The sequence below is a fragment of the Anolis sagrei genome, chromosome 1 (genome assembly GCF_037176765.1).
Source record: "Anolis sagrei isolate rAnoSag1 chromosome 1, rAnoSag1.mat, whole genome shotgun sequence".
Taxonomy (NCBI): Eukaryota; Metazoa; Chordata; class Lepidosauria; order Squamata; family Dactyloidae; genus Anolis; species Anolis sagrei.
In genome coordinates, this window is record NC_090021.1 from 263159298 (window position 1) to 263180287 (window position 20990).

The window sequence follows — 20990 nt, forward strand, 5'->3', positions numbered from 1 at the left end:
GAATAATTTGAGCTTCCGTTCTTAAATTTAATCTGTTACGGTTAGGCCAGGTTTTCTTGAATAGAGATTAGGAATCTGAGTCCTATGAACATTTGACTAGAGATGGGGAACATCCCTAGTCAATTTTTTGTAGCCTCTGAAGACCTTCAAAGCCCCATACTGCCTCTAACTCCCAACCTTCTCAAAATTGATTTACATTGCTGAAGAGTGTAGAGATTTTGCCTCTACAACCCCAAGTAACCTACATACTTTAAAAATAAATTTAAAAAAACCTCAGCAGAAAATCAATAAAAAAATAAAATGAGAAATAATGTAAGGCCTGCCAAGGAAGTGTGAAGGGGAGGGACAAAATAGCCCCTGACTTCTCCCAAACTTGTGTGACTTGGGTTTGTACAAATTATTATTATATATCCAGCATACCATCTATATCCATGGGCCATTAAATCCTATACATTGTTATTTGAAACTAGGTCATTCAACAGGGCTTACTGTCTAATTCAAATATGTATTAGAAATAGAGCCTTGGAGTATGATAATTTCGAAGAATTTGTGTTAAGGATCAGTGATCATATTTGTCTTGCATAGATATGCATGAGGGAGACATCTCTCCCTTCCAACACTTTTTTCTTTGCTGTTACCTTTTTACGTGTGTATAGATATAATAAAGGGAGACCATTGAATGGTGTAATGTTCACTTCTTTTTTTGAACACTGGTAGATGACCCCCTCCCCCCCCCAAAAAAAAAACCCTGACAACTTTCAAGAACTGGAATCTCATTTTTTCATAAATCACCTCTTATTCATAAACTTATGGAAATGGTAGCCCCACATATCTTACTGATGGTAAAATAAGACATTTTGTAGTTGTTGTTCTAAGATAGCTTTCTCTAGCCTGTAGTCCCCCAGATGTTATAGAATTCAACTTTCCTCTGCCTCCATCATTATGAGTAATAGAAATGTTGGGGGTTACAGCAGGAGATCAATATGTAACAGAAAGTCTGAATTCCTTGCTGTTGCAAATCTGTTCTCTTCCCGATGTATATTGTGGTGCAAATACACAGAAGAATTAATGGGACTTCTAGTGTTACAAGGTCTTAATCTTGTCTGCAAAAGAATGCTGGTGCCTCACCAAACTACAAATCTCATGATGCCATAGCACTGACCCTTGACAGCTAATGTTGCACAACTGTATTACTTCTTTTGTTGTTTAGAACATCACACACAAACACATTTCCCTGCTAAAAACACTCTTTTCAAGTCTCTGGCTAAGGCCAAGGCTGCTGACTACATTGCTGTAACAAAGGACACAAAGAAGAGAAAGCGGGGTCAGGTCTAATTGGTTGACTGACTGCCAAGGAATACCAGAAACTGTGTTATATATAATGTAAAGCAAAGGCAAACCTCCTGTGAGTATTCCTTGTCTACAAAAAATCCCAGAAAATACATGGGGTCACTATAAGTCAACTTGTGACTTGAAAGTACATACATATACACCTTGCAAATCCTGTGCATGTGTGAGAGAGAAGTGGGGGGGGGGGGAGCAAGCAAGCCTATTTGTGGTTCATGGTTACTTAGAGCTTAAGGAAACATGGAAAATGTGTTTCCAGTGAGATCTCTCAGTTGTTTCCCTGGGTTGTGCCCTATAGTGTTTAACATTTTTTTCTGGAACTAATTGCATGCAATAAATTCATATGCTAAAATACAAACTCTGTACTGTGATCTTACCAAATGTGGTTTCATTGTATGCTATGGGTTGCTGGTGTTTATAGAGAGTATTTTTTTAAATAAAATTTAAAAAGATTGGTTATTTGCTTTCCCGGCACATCTGCATCTTGATTGGCTCTTTGCCGGTGGCTAAGCAACCAAGCTGAGAACCTTTGGAACAAGTGGCAGACTTCAGAACAGCAGGGGCTGGGGAGAGAAGAGGCTCTGGGATCAATTAAAATGCCATGCTTTTCCAGGCCAGTTTCCAGAGCATCTGTACATGATTCCACATAAATTTAGGGAATTAAAGATCAGACAAAGGTAAACAGTTCTGTGCTTTGGTTAGCATGGAATTGAAATGAAGGGATGGAATATGACATGGCTACACAGCCCGAGGCTAGACTTACACCATTTGTTCTAATTTTTAATTTTACATCCAATTTCTTTATTATTTTAAATACAGTCATAGACTGTTTATAAAGCTCTGAGTTGAGCAGGCAGAGATGGTGTTTGACTGTTTTTTAGGAGGTGCTTGCCAAACATAGGCAAGTCAAGACACATTATGAAGTTTGTTTGGTTTTTTTTTTTCAAATGTGATAAAATTATTTCCTGTTTTTGTTTTGTATTTTTACTCACTCAAAAAAAAAAAGACAGTGAGGGGAGCAGAGCAATGAGATTACATCACTTTGGCTAACCCTTTCTACTTGAAGTGCCTACTGCTGGGTAACTTGTAAAAGTTCTGCAGTTCACATTGAAGTGGACTACAACTTTGAATTCTCTCCCTCCCTCTCTCTCTCCCCCTCCCCACCCCCGCTTCCAATTCAATGTGGCCATAAAACAGCAAACTAAAAAAAAAATATCTGTTTTCACCTAGTTGGAGTTTAGATTCTTTTGTCCAATAAAGCATTGAGGATTATGATTATACATAAGTATAAATTGACCTCATGTATAAATTGAGGGAAGGTTCTAGTTGCAAAATTATGGATTTTATATGATCTGTATCTATGGTAGTATCATTTGAATGTGACCTTTCCCTCATATTTTGTCTATGCTCAGCTTGTAGCCATCATTTCCATACTATTTGGTAATTGGACTGGATCCTTTTTGCCAGTATAAGTGCTAAGGAGTTTCTCCAATGTGAAGTAGTATTGCAAGATAATCTTCATAACCATTCTGCAAGCACAGAGATTAAGGAACTGTCTGTTACTTATACTGCTTACATAAGGCCTAGCAAGGAGATGCTGAAAGATGATTTAGCTTTAAAAAAATAATATACAGCTTTATTCTGTTATTCCTTCTCATGAACTTAGAAACATTCAAACACCACAGATTCAATATTTCTATGAAATCTATAATTAGTACTCACAACATAATAGGATAGCTCTTGGAAAATCGAATAAATGAAGTAATTATTATGGAAGTGCAATTATTCTTTTTCAAGTCAAAAAATGACTTCATTTTGAAAAGTGTAATATTATGCCTTGGGCCATATTCAGTCAATTTCTTTCTAGTGTAATAAGGTCAACTCTGACCTCAAGTATGGATTTAATTAGACACAGAAAGTGTGGCCTTCTTCATTATACTTTATTCTCATTGCATATTTTTAAGGAAACAAAAGACGTCAAAAAGTGATGTATTCTTTAAAAAAATACAAGTTGAGTATACCTTATTCAAAATGCCTTAGACATTTTGTGTTTTGGGTTTTCCCCCATATATTTTGAATTATCTTATTTGTATATTTCTACATAATGAGATTTCTTGGAGTTGAGACCCAGGTCTAAACATGAAATTAATTTATCTGCCAGATAAATTTTATACACATAGCCTGAAGGTAATTTTACACAATTTTTAAAAATAATTTTGTGCATGAAACAAAGATTGTGTTCATTGAACCATTAGAAATTAAGGGTGTCACTATCTTAGCTACTGAAGCAGACTATTTTGGATTTTTGAGTATTTCAGAATTCCAGATAAGGGATGCTAAACTTGCTTATTAAATCATCATCAGCAGAAGTAAATGTAACATGCATCCCTATGCCAAACAGGCACTTATCTTATTTGGCAATATGGTTAAATTATTGGTGATCTCTCATGTATCAATGTACAGTCTGGAAGAGTTTGTGTCAAACACGGAACGGCTTCTGTGGGATTTTCTTGTTAGATGGTGTAAGACAAAAAAAGTAAATATTTCCAAAGATTCAGTCACATTTAAGAAGATAACCAAAGGGCTGCTGGGTGATGGTTCAGAATCTGAAACTCATTTAGTAGCAACTGATTTGATTTTTCCATTCTCCTTCAGGCTGAAGAAATCTAAAAACTATGTGAGGTCTTCATATATGACCTTGTTAGCTTTGAGCACATCACTTACAATTTTCTACATTTCAACTTTAGCCCTTGCATCTGAGGCCCTTTAACTGCTCTTTCGAAATTCAGCACAGTCCGATTACATTACAGCACTATAATTCCACTGTGACCTGGTTGCCTCTTATGGGGTCCTGGGGCTTGAAGTTTGGGGAGAAGATGAAGCTCTCAAGCTGAAAGTTCTAAATGACCCTTCCTCAACTGTGAATCCATAGAATGGAACAATGGCAACTATAGTGAAATCATAGTGCTATAACTGTGTAGTGTGAAAAGATCCTCTTTGGCATGCTCCCACATTATCATATTCCATATTACTATGGAATCCAGGGATTAGCAGTCAAGGTAAGGCTACTTAGAAATCTCAGCCAGAGTTCTGGTATCCCATGAAATAAAATGCCCAACATTCCACAAGATTCAGCCATTGCAGTTGAAGTTGTGTCAAAGTGTTATAATTATATTTCCACAACTAAGAACATCTAAGAAAAATATGTACTTTATAAACAACTATTAGAAAAAGGAATTCTGCAGAAATTAAAAATACTACAAGAGCTACAAAAAGAAGATTCAACAATGACATGGTTTCATTATAATCAACTTCAACAGAGACTTCTGCTTAGTTTCAATGTTTTCAATGTTTTGATCTGGCGTATAGACAAAAAAGGGGCATACAAGAATCAGAAAGGGGTATACAAGAATCAGAGAATCAATGGAACTAAATACTACAGAAAAAAATAAACCGGGAAACTGTATCAATTTATTCTAAAAGATTTTACAGTTGATGAGCAAGTAAAAGAGCCCATGATTCAGTGGGCAAAAAAACATAGGAGGAGAAATAAGTCTAGAAGAATGGGAAGAACTCTGGGAAAAACAACTAAAATATAGAAAACGTCATGCTGTCAAAGACACCTTTTCCAAAATAATATATAGATAGTACATAAATCCAGAAAAAAGTCTCAAAGACATATAAAAGATCCAGACAAACAACTGGAACTTTCTATCATTTGTAGAGGACTTGCCCAAAAGCTAAAGAATTCTGGATAAAAATCCATGCAGACATGGAAACTATATTAAAGTACAAAATCCAATTAAAACCAGAAGTCTTTCTACTGATATTACAGATATTGAAACATCAAAAAATAATCTTTCTTTTTATGACAACAGCAACAAGAATTTAATATGCAAAACTATGGAAACAACAAAACATACCAATATTGGAAGATTGGGTCACAAAAGTTTTTGAAATGGCCAAAATGGACAAATTACCTTTAGCTCTACTACAAACAAAAAAAATACACAGAAACTTCAAGAAGATTGGAAACCTTTTATTGAATTTAAAAAGAACCCAAGACAGATGACCAAAGCAAGATTTGTTGACCAAAAAAAATGTATTAGTATATAGATACATTTTGTACTACATAATATACAAATACATAAAGTTTGTGAAGTGTCTAAAAAAAGAAAAGAAGGAAAAAGGTGTTACACTTATGTAGTGAGAAAAAGACCCCCTTGAGTTTAAGGCAGCTTCCTATTTTATTAAACAATTTGTTTCTTCTACTTGCTATGACTCCAGAAGCAGGCAGATAAGGTTTTAACCAGTCAAATGGCACTATATAACTGGAGCAAGCTGGTGTAGTAGATCCCATTTTATCATAGATTGGGAATGCTGCTTAGTTTCAATGTTTTCAATGTTTTGATCTGGCATGCTTCCACTTTCTTGAAGGAAATCCTTAAGTGAGAAAGATTATTTATTGTTGTTCATTCGCTTCCGATTCTTCGTGACCTAACGGACCAGTCCATGCCAGAGCTCCCTGTCGGCCATCACCACCCCCAGCTCCTTTAAGGTCAAGCCAGTCACTTCAAGGATACCATCCATCCATCTTGCTCTTGGTCAGCCCCTCTTTCTTTTTCCTTCCATTTTCCCTAGCATAATTGTCTTCTCTAAGCTTTCCTGTCTTCTCATTATGTGGCCAAAATACTTCATCTTTGCTTCTAATATCCTTCCCTCCAATAAGCAGTCAGGCTTAATTTCCTGAAGTATGGACTGGCTGGATCTTCTGGTGGTCCAAGGCATTCTCAGAACTTTCCTCCAACACCACAGTTCAAAAGCATCTATCTTCCTTCGCTGAGCCTTCCCTATGGTCCAGCTCTCACATCTGTAGGTTACTATGGGGAATATCTTTGCCCTCTGAATAATTATAAGATTACAGCCCTCTGAATAACATTAATGTCATTATGTAGTTAAAATATTATGAATGCAAATTAAATGTTCATAAAATAGCATAGAAGAATGAAAAGACACAATCTTTTTCCAAGGATGTATTCTGAACTTGTATTGTAGTTTATTTTTCCAAATTAATTTCTATTTACCATTTTAAAGAAATACGAAACTAGGAGTTTTAGAGTGCTTTGAGGACACATACAAAATGAATAGCTACAGAGCAGATATAAAGACCAGTTGAATAGGTTTTGCATTAGATCATTAACTATTAAAAACAGCATGTCTGTTATAGATCAAAGATTGCTATAATACAAGTGCTCACAAATGTAGCAGATATAACCGAACCTTGGTTTTCCATAGAGAACTGTAATTTGCTTTCCCCTAAAATCTAACTGTATTGGTTACTCACATTTTTGGTAGGCAGCCTACTAGGCAGTGCTCTGGTTTCTAGCAATTACTGCTACTTTTTCCTGCCATTGAAACACCAACTAGTATGGTAACTATACTTTAGTTATCTTTAGGTTTGCCACTGACAACGTTGTATAGATTGTAGTACAGACCTTTCCAAAACTTACATATAAAAATATGCATATGTTTGCCTTTCTTCTCACATTCCTTTTAACCAAAGCATGGCAGAAGTTAATTAAATACTCTTGCTAGTGGTTCAAAGTTTTCTCTATAGTCTTAAAAAAGTTGTCCAGTCACTTTTACTTCTACCAACATATTATCTTTACCTCAACCAAACTATTCAGCAATAGCATCACATTTCTGAGCAATAACAAGATAGTAAGTTGGAAGTTTTATACACATGTATGGACAGACCTACATTCTTTTCTCTTTTTTGTAATGTATTCAGAATAATTCTGCTCTGCCTAACTCCTGTTAGTGTCTTAGTGCTAGTAAGTAAACTTTATTACAGTCGATGACGAGATCACAACAGGGAGACCCAGTCTCACACATCCACGTCAAACCCAAGGGGATATATACTTCAAACTTCAATAAATTTAAAAATCTAAGCTAAAAACCACATGCAAGTAGTTATTAAAACCCAACTCAACTGACGAGATCATCCGATGGTGATCTAAAGAGAGGTAGTGGGGATGGCACCGGGGGGAGGGGGGGGGGAGGGAGGAGGATATCCAACACTATAAATATCAGTCTATATGTGAATTCCCATATATATCCCAGAGGTGAAGCTTAGGTCTTTTGACTCTCAATCATCATCCACCGGATTTTAATTGCAGCCATGCAGAACTTAGCGACGTTGTACATCACAGTTGAGTTTGTGTCTAAGAACAGCAAGGCTATGTAGAATTGTCCAGAGTGTCCTGAGTATTTAATTGTCCATGGTGAGATGAGATGTGTCTTAGTGCTAACATAAGTATGGATGTTGTCATTCCATGGAAGTTAGGGGAGACCTTGCTCCATGCCTGGTAGAACAGTGACAGTCTCTACCAGGTTTATCAACCAAGGTTCCCTGGCACTTTAAAGTTTCATGAGAAGTCACTGGGGCTTTTTTTTTTATTCCAAAGGATCCTCCAAAATGAAAATGTCACAAAAGGCTGATTTACAGAAATTCCTTTTAAAAAGATCACTGTTCACTGCAAATGGGGCTTGCAATTCACTCTTGGAAGTCAGTCTTGCATATGAGTGGCAAACACACCAAGCTGTATTGATCAGACCTGAAGGTTCTACTCATACAAGCTCATTAGCTATTGTAGGAAGCTGCCAAGAAGAGAGCTGGAAAGCTGCTGACATGAGTAGGCTAGTCTTCATATATTCCATAGAAAATCATCATAGACCATTAGCACTTTTGCACGATACGTAAACACAATAAAATGGGCATCAAGCTGGAGGTGATGAAAACATTTCTGCAGTGATTAATCATATGACATGAGCAGCAAGAAAGGTATGAATTCTCCTAAACTAAGAAAGCTTTTCACAGTCCATGTGTGTGACAAAGACTCACTATTTTAATAATTATTCTAATTGAGTTGTACAGTAGAATTGTTTTCTGGCACTATGTTACCATTGAGATTGTCTTTTTAAACTTGACTGTGAACACTTTCCTAGGGAAATTTTCCTCTTCCATAAAAAAACACTTGAAATATTTACATGAAAACATATTCATATGCCTGCCTATTCTTCTGTTGCTGTCTGAGGTCTTTTTTAATATCACCCTGCAATATTATTCTCAGGAATATTTAATTAGTAAGTAGATTCAAGCACCCAAATCTAATATATAAGCATTTCCCAGCACTCAAGAAGAGGCCATATACCATGCAAATCTCTTTAAGAAGAGTGGTTCCTTTTTTTCCTCAAAGAAATTCACCCACTGCTTCATCTTTGATATTAGTGGCCGTGGCATACTTATACATGAGGTCAACTCATACTTTAATATATCCAGTATAGTCCTCTATAGAACTTTTCTTAAAAAGAAAATACAAAAAGCTTTTAATGCATTGTTTGTCAGTTGTACCTGTTTGCACTTTTCTTTCTTACTACATGGCAGGTCACAAAACATGGCTGCCACTAATGATTTGTCGGTACAGCTATCCCCCCCCCCCCTTTTAAAAAAATGGCTTCTTATGTAGACATATGATGGCAGTGTGGAACCATCTGTTCCATCTTGTGAAAAGATGTTGATTAGTAACCTTCACACCTTTGAATAATATTCCATAAGTGAGGCAGAAAAATGCTAACTAGCTGAACAATCTCTGCAATTGCATGGGTGCCTATGTATACATGATACATTCTGGAAAGAGAGACAGACAGCTCTTTTTAAAAAATCATGGTTGGCTAATTAATCCCACAGAGATTTCAAACACATGTGCTGAACCTTTGGAAAAATAAATCCCTTTGGTAATTGACTGGCTGAGAAGATATTCAAACCATGCATAGGAAAGGAAAATCCATTGACTGTGCACAAAGAGAGTTGCTGGGGGAAAACTATATTACATATTGTTTTTACCAGCAAACCGGCTACATTGCCCAGGAGAAAAAGGTAAACTGCTGACAAATATGGCAAGCCTTTTGCTGGGAAGGGAAAGGCCTTTTCGGAATCGGAGTTATGGCAAAGCACTGGATCCAGCCAGCACTAGATTCTACAAATAAATAAATAAATAAATAGAGGTACACAAGAATTTTGCAATGTTTAGTAGTATAATTATCAAAAAGGCTTTTACACAGTATAATTGTGTCTAATTAAAATTAAATGATTTAAGTTACTCCTTATGGATTACAAATTGATATAGAAGGGATCTTGCAGCACCCTTGGAACTAACAGAAAGAAGGTTGGTACCATAAGCCTTTGTAGAATTATATCTATTTCATCAGACGTAAATGCAGTTAATCTCAAAGGTGCTACAGATATCTTTTTTTCATACTGATACAAAAACAGAGCTATATCTTTGAGTCCTACCAAGGAGATAAAGCAACATATTTTCATTTATAAATAATACAACTCCCCACCCCAGACATCATCATAATTTCAAAAGAAAATAAATAAGCAAAAATCATTCAAAATCCAGACGGTTTCAAGATGGCACCAATTGCAAATTATGCCCTATGTGGATGCCTGCCATAGATGCAGGCGAAACATCAGGAGAGAACACTTCTGGAATTTGGCCATACAGCCCAAAACACTTACAACAACCCAGTGATTCCGGCCATGAAAACCTTTGACAATATACCAATTGCAATGCTGGTGCCAGTCACATCTTTATATGAAAGCAGCTTCTTCAATTATGTGAAGGTATTGTATTCTTCAAACAGATACGAGAAGATTTTCTGGGTATCAGAAGTTTCAAACTATTTTAAATGTTCTGTTATATAATTTTTCTTTCCCTCTGGTTTGCAGCTGGCCATTTTCTTTCTGCTTTCCTTTATGGTAAGACATGGGAAGCTTGTTAAAATGTATCTGGAATGGGCTACTGATCACACCAGCAGTTTTCTTTCAGATAGGATCATGATTTAGGACCTCATCAGAAGGGCAAAATTGTCCATCCTAGGATGTTTGGACTTCAGTTGAGGCACAGAGCCTGACAGCTCCCATCACATAATGAGGATAAACTTCCAACAGGGCCCCATGCCTCAACTGAAGTACAAGTGTCACAGGAGACAGAGGTGGAGACACAAGAGGCTTCCCATGGTCTGTAAAAACAATATGGGAAACCAGGCAGTGATGCTTTCCCCCACCTCCATGGGATAGGGTGTGGCAAGGTGGGTGACATGGGGCAAGGGGCAATGGGTTCCCCATGACCCATGACAGTCCCTACCAGATTCATCACAATCCATGGCAAATCAGGGGGTGAATGTGATGAGGTTGTTAGTTCCTAATAAAAGACTGTTTTGAAGTTCCATCTCCTGAAACTGGAACAAACTATCATCTTTATGTGTAAACTTTTTTACTCTTAGGTTTTTTTTTTCTTTCAATGATTACCCAAAGTTTTCATGTGGTTGGAAAAAGCCAAATTTAGCCACTAGGAGAAATGTTCCAACAATATAGGAAGACCATCTTTGATCATTGATTGGGGCTGCTCAAATGAAAACTGGACAGAACCCTTTCCCTTTTAATGGTCATTCAGAAGAAAGGATTTCAATAAGTACTGCTTATCTCACAACTAGGTGAGAAGCAACACCTACTGAAAAACCCCGTTTTACACAACCTTTAAAGTTTTCACTTTGACAACCCTAGTTTCTACAGTGTAGACTTCAATTATTAAGTATTTTCCTGGGACAGACATTGTTTCCACCTCAACACTTTAGACCAGGGGTCCTCAAATTTTTTAAACAGAGGGCCAGGTCACAGTCCTTCAAACTGTTAGAGGGCCGGATTATAATTTGAAAAAAAAAAACATGAATGAATTCCTATGCACACTGCACATATCCGATTTGTAGTGCAAAAAACACTGAAAAACAATACAATAATAAAAACGAAGAACAATTTGAACAAATATAAACATAAGTATTTCAATGGGAAGTGTGGGCCTGCTTTTGGCTGATGAGATAGGATTGCTGTTGTTGTTGTTGTTGTTGTTGTGTGCTTTCAAGATGTTTCAGACTTAGGTTGACTCTGAGCGAGGGCTGGGTAAATGATCTTGGAGGGCCACATCCGGCCCCCGGGCCTTAGTTTGAGGACCCCTGCTTTAGACTGAGGGTTCCTTGCCATTTGTTAGTTAATTTGTATCTATTTGAAAGTATCTTTCATTACAGCAAGGTGTCTTGAGGATGGTTTTAAACAGCTTATTTTGAAGTAGATATAAGTGATTTTAATGTTTGTGTATATTTATAGTTTTATTTCTGGCATTGAATGTTTGCCGGATATATGTTGTGCTCTGCCCTGAGTCCCCTGTGGGATGAGCAGGGCAGAATATAAATGTTTCAAATAAATAAATAAATAAATGTGTGAACAATGGGTTAGTCCAAATAAGCAGATTCAAAATCAACACTCTACTTAAGCACTACAAGAAATTCAGGAAATTTAACCTGGGAGAGTGACCAGACAGCTTATCAGAACACACACACACACACATGCCACTTAGGAAAGAACATAGACTTCTTCTTGACTAGGCACACAAATAAACTTTAATTTCCCATTTCTGCTACGGAATCAAACTTCTTATATCATCATGTTCATATTCACCTTACAATTTAATTGTAAGGAACTGAATTACAATTAATGATACCATCCATTATATATTTCTCTAAGTAAATGAGTGTATTTTACTGATTTGAATATTGCCCTATGACTCTGGAGAGCAGGGATTGTGTCACATTTGGCCATGGAAACCAACTGGGTAACCACAAGCAAGTCACAAGCTCTCAACTTCAGAGGAAGACAAAGGCATCCTCTCTCTTAGCAAATCTTGCAAGGAAAAAAATACTAATGATAGGTTCAACTTAGGGTCACCAAATATTAGAAATGACAACATATACTTCTATATTGTGCATTTATCTGTGATGAGTATGTATTCAATATAGACTAATTTATATCCCCTCCCCAATTCTAGAGATATTTACTAGTTAGGAAAGGAAATGTCTGTCAGAGATCTTATTGGAAGCTATCATAAACTCTCCCCAACTTCTCTTTGGTTTTATCTTCATCAGGAGTTAATTGCCCTTCTTTTTCAGTCAATAATAAATATTTTTTACTAACCTCATTAATGTCACATAGAGATTTCCATTCCATTGAGATGATGTCTTACTGATCAGTATAAGCCACCAAATAACCAATTGTCCATAAGTATCACTGACTATTAGGCCTGGGTAACAACGGAAAAATTTGTTTCTAAAATCGATTCGTTTTTGGGGGGGGGGGTTGTGTTTCGTTATTTAAAATAATTACAAAATTTTCCTTTTAAAAAGTTCGATATTTACGAAATTTCGTAAATGTGAAAAAAAATACAAAACATTAACGAATCGATTTCCGAAACAATAACGAATAGATTCGTTAATGGCGGACGCGACCGCGAAATATGCTAAAAAACCTCCAAAAACTTCTGAAGCTTCCCTCTCCCTCTGTTGTTGACTGTTGGTGTGATATTATAATTTTTTTTCACTAATTAAACAAAAAACTTGCCTCAGACATGCGGAAATAATAACGAAACGACCTCAGAACAATAACGAAACGAATACAATAACGAAATACGAAGCATTTACAAAACGTGTTTAAAAATTCGTTTTTTAAAAAAATTGCTCCAGAATGGTTCGTTATCGTTTTGTAATTAAAAAAATTAACGAATTATTAACAAATTACGAATTAACGAAACGAAACCGCCCAGCCCTACTGACTATCTCTATTCTGACAGACAATTGCATTAACCTGATTCAGGCCAATCATACCAATGCAGAATGCCTTGTGATATTTTTCTGTATGATCAGGCCACCTATTTAATAATTTCTCTGTTTGGCTTTTCCCTCTTATCTTCTTTGTTTTGGATTAGATGGGTGAGTGCCCAGAACTACACGGCAAGCTTGTATTTTTACATGCAGGCACCTGGCTTTTTTACTTTGTAGAGACACCTTTTCTTTCTTAATATAAAGTGTTTGCACAGCACATAACAAAATAATGTCCAGCCTGTAATGTTACCCATGTTGGCTCCTGTTGCCAAAAATTAATACGTGTTGCTCACATAGAAACCACAAGGTTTCTCTTTACTTTTTTTAGAATATTTTCTAAACCATCTGGGTTAATCCAAGGAGACAAGGACTCTTTAACTTTAAAAAAATATCTCATTAGAAATGAAGCTGGACTCCCATGGACTATAGCTCTACTGAACCAATATTTGAGTCTTGTTTATATAGATATTCTTCTTGAGCTTCTCAAAGAACTGCCCACTCTGAACGTTTACCAGTTTTCTTTTTCTTGATTAGATTATATTTGGCCCTGCTTTGCTGAAACTTGGATTAAACTGCTGTGACTCACCTTACTCTCCTTTTGGAATCTGAATTTCTTGTTCAACCCACCTTCTGTCAGACCCTTCATTCTGTTGTGGCCATAGCTTGGAATAGAATACTTGTGTAATAGCATCAATACTGCATTTTTTTAGTCATATTGAATTCAAAATTCCCTTTGTTGTCTGGCATAATGTCACATAACAAATCAGGATTGATTATGTTGCAAGAGTTTGAATTCCAGTAATCCTTTATGTCTTATTTTTTTTTAAAAAAATCTATATATCCCACATTGCTTCCATTATGGAATGCAAGGCACCTGACAACAAGTAAATGAAAGTACAGCTAAAGTCTTCATGACCCCTGTTGTTGCTGGGTGTGATCAAGATGAATCTGATTTTTGGCAACTGTCACATAGAGTTTTCTTCATAAAATGTATTCAGTTTTACCATTGCCTTCCTATCAGGCTGACAGAATATGAATTTTCCAAGGTTCCCATGGCTGAGCAGGAGTCCAGTCCCTTATCTCCCAGAGTTCTAGCCCAGTACTGAAAACATTACACCATGCTCACTTTAAAATTCAAAAGATCACTGGTATTCCACATCAGCTACTTAAATGCATCATCATCACTAGGTAATTTCCCCTTGCCAACCTCACTACACCCTATGTTAAGAGCCACCAACTGGATCAAGTGAAGAACACCCATTTGGTTTCTAATTGAAGAGCAAAGAGGATATCTCCAAGCCCCATCTGCCAACAAGAAAGACTGTGACAAGCACTTGCAACAGGGATCCTGCATCTGATTGTCTTAGCCTCACTTGCTAGTAGGAAGAGGGTAGAAATATCAATGGCTGTGCTGCATTCAGAAGATAGACGGACCTTCTTCTCTCGCTGTAGCAATTGAGCTGTGGTAGCATTTCCATAGTTGTATAGCAAGACTTTGGAATCTTACTGAATGTAGTGTACCTATGGATTTGTAACTGCAACCCTAAACACCACCTATTAACAATAAAGAAATATACTATAACCACAAAGTTAAAACAGTTTTAAACAAAGTAAACTAAATACATAAAAGTACAGAAGCATTAAAAGACACCACAATGGAATAAGAGCCAATGGTCTACCTACATGAAACAGTCTTTGCCCATAAGGAGCAAGAAAACAGAGAAGGAGCGAAATAAACCTCCCCTGGGAAGGAATTCTACAACCTGGAAACAGCTCTGAGAAGATTATCACCCATGTCTTAAGCACACTTCCCTATGACAATGACAGAAATCTATGACAGAATTTAGGCCTGCAGTTCCAATTTTCATCTGAGGAACAGAAAAGTCAGGATTGCTTCATTGCTTGTATCCCCACCACCTTTATGTATCCAATATATTACTCATGGTAATCCCCCCTCAATTCCACCTCTAATCAGCATGACACCTGGAAAGGGGGTGGGATTTATTAATGGCCTCTACATTTCTGAGTGAAGGCAATGTCAGGATGAAGAAAAATGGAACACTTGGCACCCTCCTGAGCAAATTCCTCATGCAATCAAAGCAGCGAATCTCATGGCCAGCACACATTGTCATCTCAGGAGTAAAAATAGAGCTGTGGATGTTAGTCATAAATTTCAGTTATTGCTGAAGGCAAAGAGATATTTCACTGGAGTCATCTTTTCAGGGATTATGTGAGATGACTCGTGGGCTGGATGTGACCTCAGTAAAGCAGGATTCCTAACAAGAACAAATTTTTACAGCTTTGGTGAAATGCAGTTGAGGGTCAGCTATTAATCATATCATCATCTCTAGTCACTCTCAGTAGACAGATCTGTGACTGGTTTTTTTTGGAAGAGATGTCTCTAATTAAAATAGGCACAGGCACATACATGCACATCACAAGCCCAACTCTTCCATATTATCTTTCCTTGACAGCATATGCACCTTTAGAAAGAACTGTTGTCATTAACCATTCCTGATCAGTTTCCAAATGTAGGTAGCAAAAGTACATTGTGAATTATGGATTGATCTGCTTCAATTTCTAATGCCATCTGGGGCATAATAGGAAAAATGGTATCGCTATTATGCGAATTACTGAAAAGCAGATCATTGTATAACCCAGGGGTCCTCAAACTAAGGCCCGGAGGCCAGATACAGCCTTCCAAGGTCATTTACCTGGCCCTCACTCAGGATCAACCTAAGTCTGAAAAGACTTGAAAGCACACAACAATAACAACAATCCTATCTCATCAGGCAAAAGCAGACCCATACTTCCCACTGAAATACTAATAAGTTTATCTTTGTTAAAATTGTTCTTCATTTTAATTACTGTGATGTTTTTAAGTGTTTTTTGCTCTACAAATAAGATATGTGCAGTGTGCATAGAAATTCATTCTTTTTTTTTTCAAATTGTAATCCGGCCCTCCAACAGTTTGAGGAATTATGACCTGGCCCTCTGTTTAAAAAGTTTGAGGACCTCTGGTATAACCAATGTATGAGGGGTATTTTTTAAATAAGGTCTGTTTTGTTGTAGACACTAGTTTTGTTGTAGACAAAACTACCTTACTTAAAAAATACCCCTCATACATTGGTTATACCAGGGGTCCTCAAACTTTTTAAACAGAGGGCCAGGTCATAATTCCTCAAACTGTTGGAGGGCCGGATTACAATTTGAAAAAAAAAGAATGAATTTCTATGCACACTGCACATATCTTATTTGTAGAGCAAAAAACACTTAAAAACATCACAGTAATTAAAATGAAGAACGATTTTAACAAAGATAAACTTATTAGTATTTCAATGGGAAGTGTGGGTCTGCTTTTGCCTGATGAGATAGGATTGTTGTTATTGCTGTGTGCTTTCAAGTCTTTTCAGACTTAGGTTGATCCTGAGTGAGGGCCAGGTAAATGACCTTGGAGGGCTGTATCCGGCCTCCGGGCCTTAGTTTGAGGACCCCTGGGTTATACATTGATCTGCTTTTCATACCGCGAGTGTGTGCATTGTGTACCGGCATGCCTCGGGAACAACTGTGCTCAGTTTCCGCTCTGTAGCTAACCTGTATGGTTTGTTCTGTGCTTTAAAAAATGTTTAAGACTATCAACTCACCCTCCGCATGTGAGGTTCGCTCAGTGATATGGTTTTTGTTAGCAAGGAACCTGCCTGCTGCAGAAATTCATCGACAGATTTGTGAAGTGTACGGTGATACTGTTATGAGTGAAAGCAAAGTGCGTAAGTGGGTACAACAATTCAAAGATGGCCGTGACAATGTTCATGATGAGGACTGCTCCGGTCGTCCTTTTTTGATTACAGTGAACTCTTGGTTATCGGAGCAGGCGGCAAGTTTTTATGAAGAGGGTATTTTAAAATTGGTTCAGAGGTATGATAAGTGTTTGAATAAACTTGGCAACTATTTCGAAAAATAGAGTGAAGTATGTACTTTCTGAAAATAAATTTACATTTTTGAAATAAACTTTTGTTGTGTACTTATGTTCAAATGGACCTTACTTAAAAAAATACCCCTCGTGTAACAACTGATGTAGTCCATAAAGTTCCAAACAGAAACAGTGAGTTATTTGGGCTTACTATTTAACATAATTATTTCAATTTTTTGTTTTTTCTCTCCACCCATGTTAGCATAACCTTTTCCTTGCTGAATTTGTTCTGCCAAATAAGGTATTACCAAACACATAATAGCAATGGAGATGGAAGATGACATGTGGAGCCAAGGTCTATTCATTAGTATCTGTTAGGTTATTGTGTGAATCATAATCCTACAAAATTGGTGAATCATAATCCTGGGGAGCTGTTGAGGAAAAGAACTGTGTCACCATGCTGCAATTCTCCTTGAGAGTATATCACACAGTCACCCTGTATGTCCTCTCTGAGTTTGCTTGATTGTTTGGCATGCAGTGTTTGTGCAAGTACTCATTTCAACTTTGGTCAGAGACCGCAGAAGGGTTATTCGGGTATATAAAGTAAATTGATTCTGGTGATAGAGACAGCTCCTGTAGGACTAGGAGTTCTAATAAGAACCTGTGTGGGGAATAAAAGAGTGCTTGTTCATAGAAACATATTAGATAGAAGGTACTTAACCTCAGAATCAGAAGATATTATGTGTGATGTTTGATGTGCTTGTCCTTTTAAAATTAGAACAGAACATCCAGCCATTCCACCCAAGAGGAAATAAATTAAGTAACTGCACCTCTGTACTCTTCTGGTCTTAGCCAGGTGACAAAGTTGTTGGTGGTATGCTTAATAGTAGAAAAGCTCTCCTTTAATACAACGTGTACTGTTAGTTATTATCTACAAATAAACCATAGTAATGTGATTTTTAGATCTATCGGGTGAGGGCTGATCATAAATTCTCTCTGGAATTGACTTCAACCTATTAAGCAAGCTGGCTCCTGCCATTGGCGTTGTTAATTTGACAGGATTGTGTCACATTAAGTAGAACAAACATGTTTTTGCCCATCCAGCCATCCAGAACGGACATGGCTGTTACTTTAACAACTGGATATTGATTAGAATCATTCACCCTTTCTGACCCAGAGATGGTCTATGAAAGCAAAATCAAGGCTGATTAAGAAATGGGCATGGTTTTTCTGCACATGTTTAGTATGTGCATGCTGCCTATCAATCCTCAGCTATTTGACTACCTGTCATGTTAATGCTTTGAGCACTGGATCTGTCAGTCCTTTCCCAAAGGGGAAGGCAAACCTCATTTATTCTGAATTATTTATTTATTGCAAATATTCTTGTACCCATCTGGCCAGACAATACTGGCAAAGGTTCACTGCCCTACAGATCCAATAAACAGCTTACAATCGGCAGCTGTAATAAAATTTCAAAGTGATTGCTAGCATGGTCCCAACAGGAAGCTTTAATCAACCTATTAGAATGTATGAGAGATGTTTTTCTTACCTTAATCCTAGCAGGGTGGGATTTGAAAACCAGCTGGCAATGAGAATAATTTGTATGAGAAACAGGGAAAAATGAAAATCACAATAATAGTAATGATGTAGAAATGTAAGGTGCTGCTCTGATGGAAAGATTTGTGTGGATCAGAATGAGAAATATGGCAAAAGAGGGGAAACCTTATGCTGCTGTAATCCATTGTGTTCTACTTTGACTTATTCCATATATTTAAGGCTTATATCACATTTAGCACCACAGTAAACATAGCTCTGCTGCTTCATATATATCACAGAATATCTCATATTTCTTACTGTTCAATATTTAGGCAAAGATACATATATCCAGACAGATACTCCATCTATTCCAATATGTGATTTGTTTCCCAGTGGGATATTTCCAAAAGGTGAAGAATGTGAGTATCCACCAACATAGGATGGGTGAACTGCTACTTGGAGAACCACAAATGATGAAAAGAGAACACTAGATCATGCAAGTGAAGTGATCTGGGATGATTTTAGAGAGGCAGTTGAAGCTCATACACAAGTGAGGAAATGTGTTATGAGTGTGATCAAGCTTGGAATGACCTTGGTAGAAATATGTGAAAAATTAGAAGACTGTGCACGGAAGCTGATCAAAAAGAATAGCTTAAATGCTGAGCTTTCATTTCCTATGGGTTGCTATTTGAATAACTGTGCTGCCCACTACACCTCCAATGCTGGAGATCCAACTGCAATATGATGATATCTGCAACATTGATTTTGAAACACATGTTAGTGATTGTTTCATTGACTGTGCTTTTACTGTTACATTTAATCCAAAGTATGACAGGCTCTTACAAGATGTAAAAGATACAACTAATAAGGAAATATATCTCACCCTCACCCTTCACAAAAATGAAATCTATTAATTGACATATGCTGTTATACCACATTTTTTTCATTCTGGATTTTATTTTCTGTTTGATTTTTAGGGACAGTGAATCAGCAGAGTAGAATGCTGCATCACATTATAAAACAAAACTTCTTAATCATTAACATATGGGCTACCATTGTGGTGCAAAATCAATCTAGGTGGGACATGGTGTTGGATCTGATGGACATCGTACACATGTGTAAGCTACCCTGCAGAGCTAGTCGGACATTTTTATCTGACTCAGAAAGTCCATATTCAGTTCAATGCTGCAAAAGTGCAATTGGATATCTGGTGCCATTATTCATATAAGTGAGGATTGTGTATGTGTGCTTGTAGCAAATCATTCAGGGATGTGTATATGGATTTAGACATATAAGTCTGCATTCAAGATTGTGGAAGTAGTGCAATCGTGTTTACAGATGCACATGTACAATGAGATTCAGATGCATATGAGATGTGCATTCAGTTGTCCATTTGGTTGCACTTTCACATTACACAGTATTTCCATTCAACACAAAGATTGTGTAGCATAATTAATGTGGATCTCTATAAGCAAAGATTTGTGTTATAGAACCAATTTTGGTTCCAGACAGGATTTCTCACAATTATTATTCTACTTGTAAGCTTTCAGAGACATTTGGCTGACTGTTATTGATTTGTTGTTGTTGTTGGCCTTGGTCTTCACTGATGGATGATGCCCATCATCATGAGAAAGGTTGGGTAAGTGCAACTCTTTACCTTGTTTTTTCAATGGCTTTTGATGGCATTTGCCATGGTAACTTCAACTAGTTCTGTGAGTTTGGAGTAAGAGGAACTGTATTGCATCTTGGTTATTGCTGTGAGGGCTGCAGCTGAGAGGTGGTCATCAGACTTCATTCCAGTGCTCTGTAATAGCTATGTGAAATTGTTTGAGGCTGTCATTTGGGAATTGGGAATTTGATGTTATTAGTATGCATAAGACACTCAACTCTGTTACTCTGCTACATCTGTGTCAAGTGGGGCAGTACATAAGCTAGTTTGGTGCCTGGTGATAATGATAGGTTGAATAATAGCATTCCTTTATAAGAACAAATAGTTTAAAGATGCTTTGGGATTTGTGTATGTCATGAGAAGCTCAAGGAGCCTTGGTGAAACTGTTTCCTTATCAAACCAGCTATTGACCATTTCAGGACAGGAGCTGATTGGCCACAGTAATCTATGGTATATTAATATCAAGGCTGGAACATTTCATGTACTCTATGTAGGCTGGTCTTTGGTCCTAATTTGAGGGCTGCAAGCACTACCTTATGTAACAGTCAAAAGGTTTAGCGAATCCTGCAACTATGCAAATATAGCTTCTGTACTGAAAGAGCTGCACAGTTAGATACTGAGCCAGATTGTTGAACTACCTGACCAGTGCTAGACCCAGCATAGGATAATGCTTTGGCTGTTGAACTAGGACTTTCAGATACCAGAGTTTAAATCCCTGCTTGGCCAGGAAATCCATTGGGCAATCTTGGAAAA

The 20990-nt window shown here is 37.1% G+C and overlaps 1 pseudogene; it reads left to right on the forward strand.

The window, feature by feature from the left end:
* The window catches only part of LOC132760771 (methionine aminopeptidase 2 pseudogene), a 54129-nt pseudogene extending 34647 nt beyond the window's left edge, over positions 1–19482 (forward strand).
* Positions 19483–20990: the final 1508 nt, after the last annotated feature.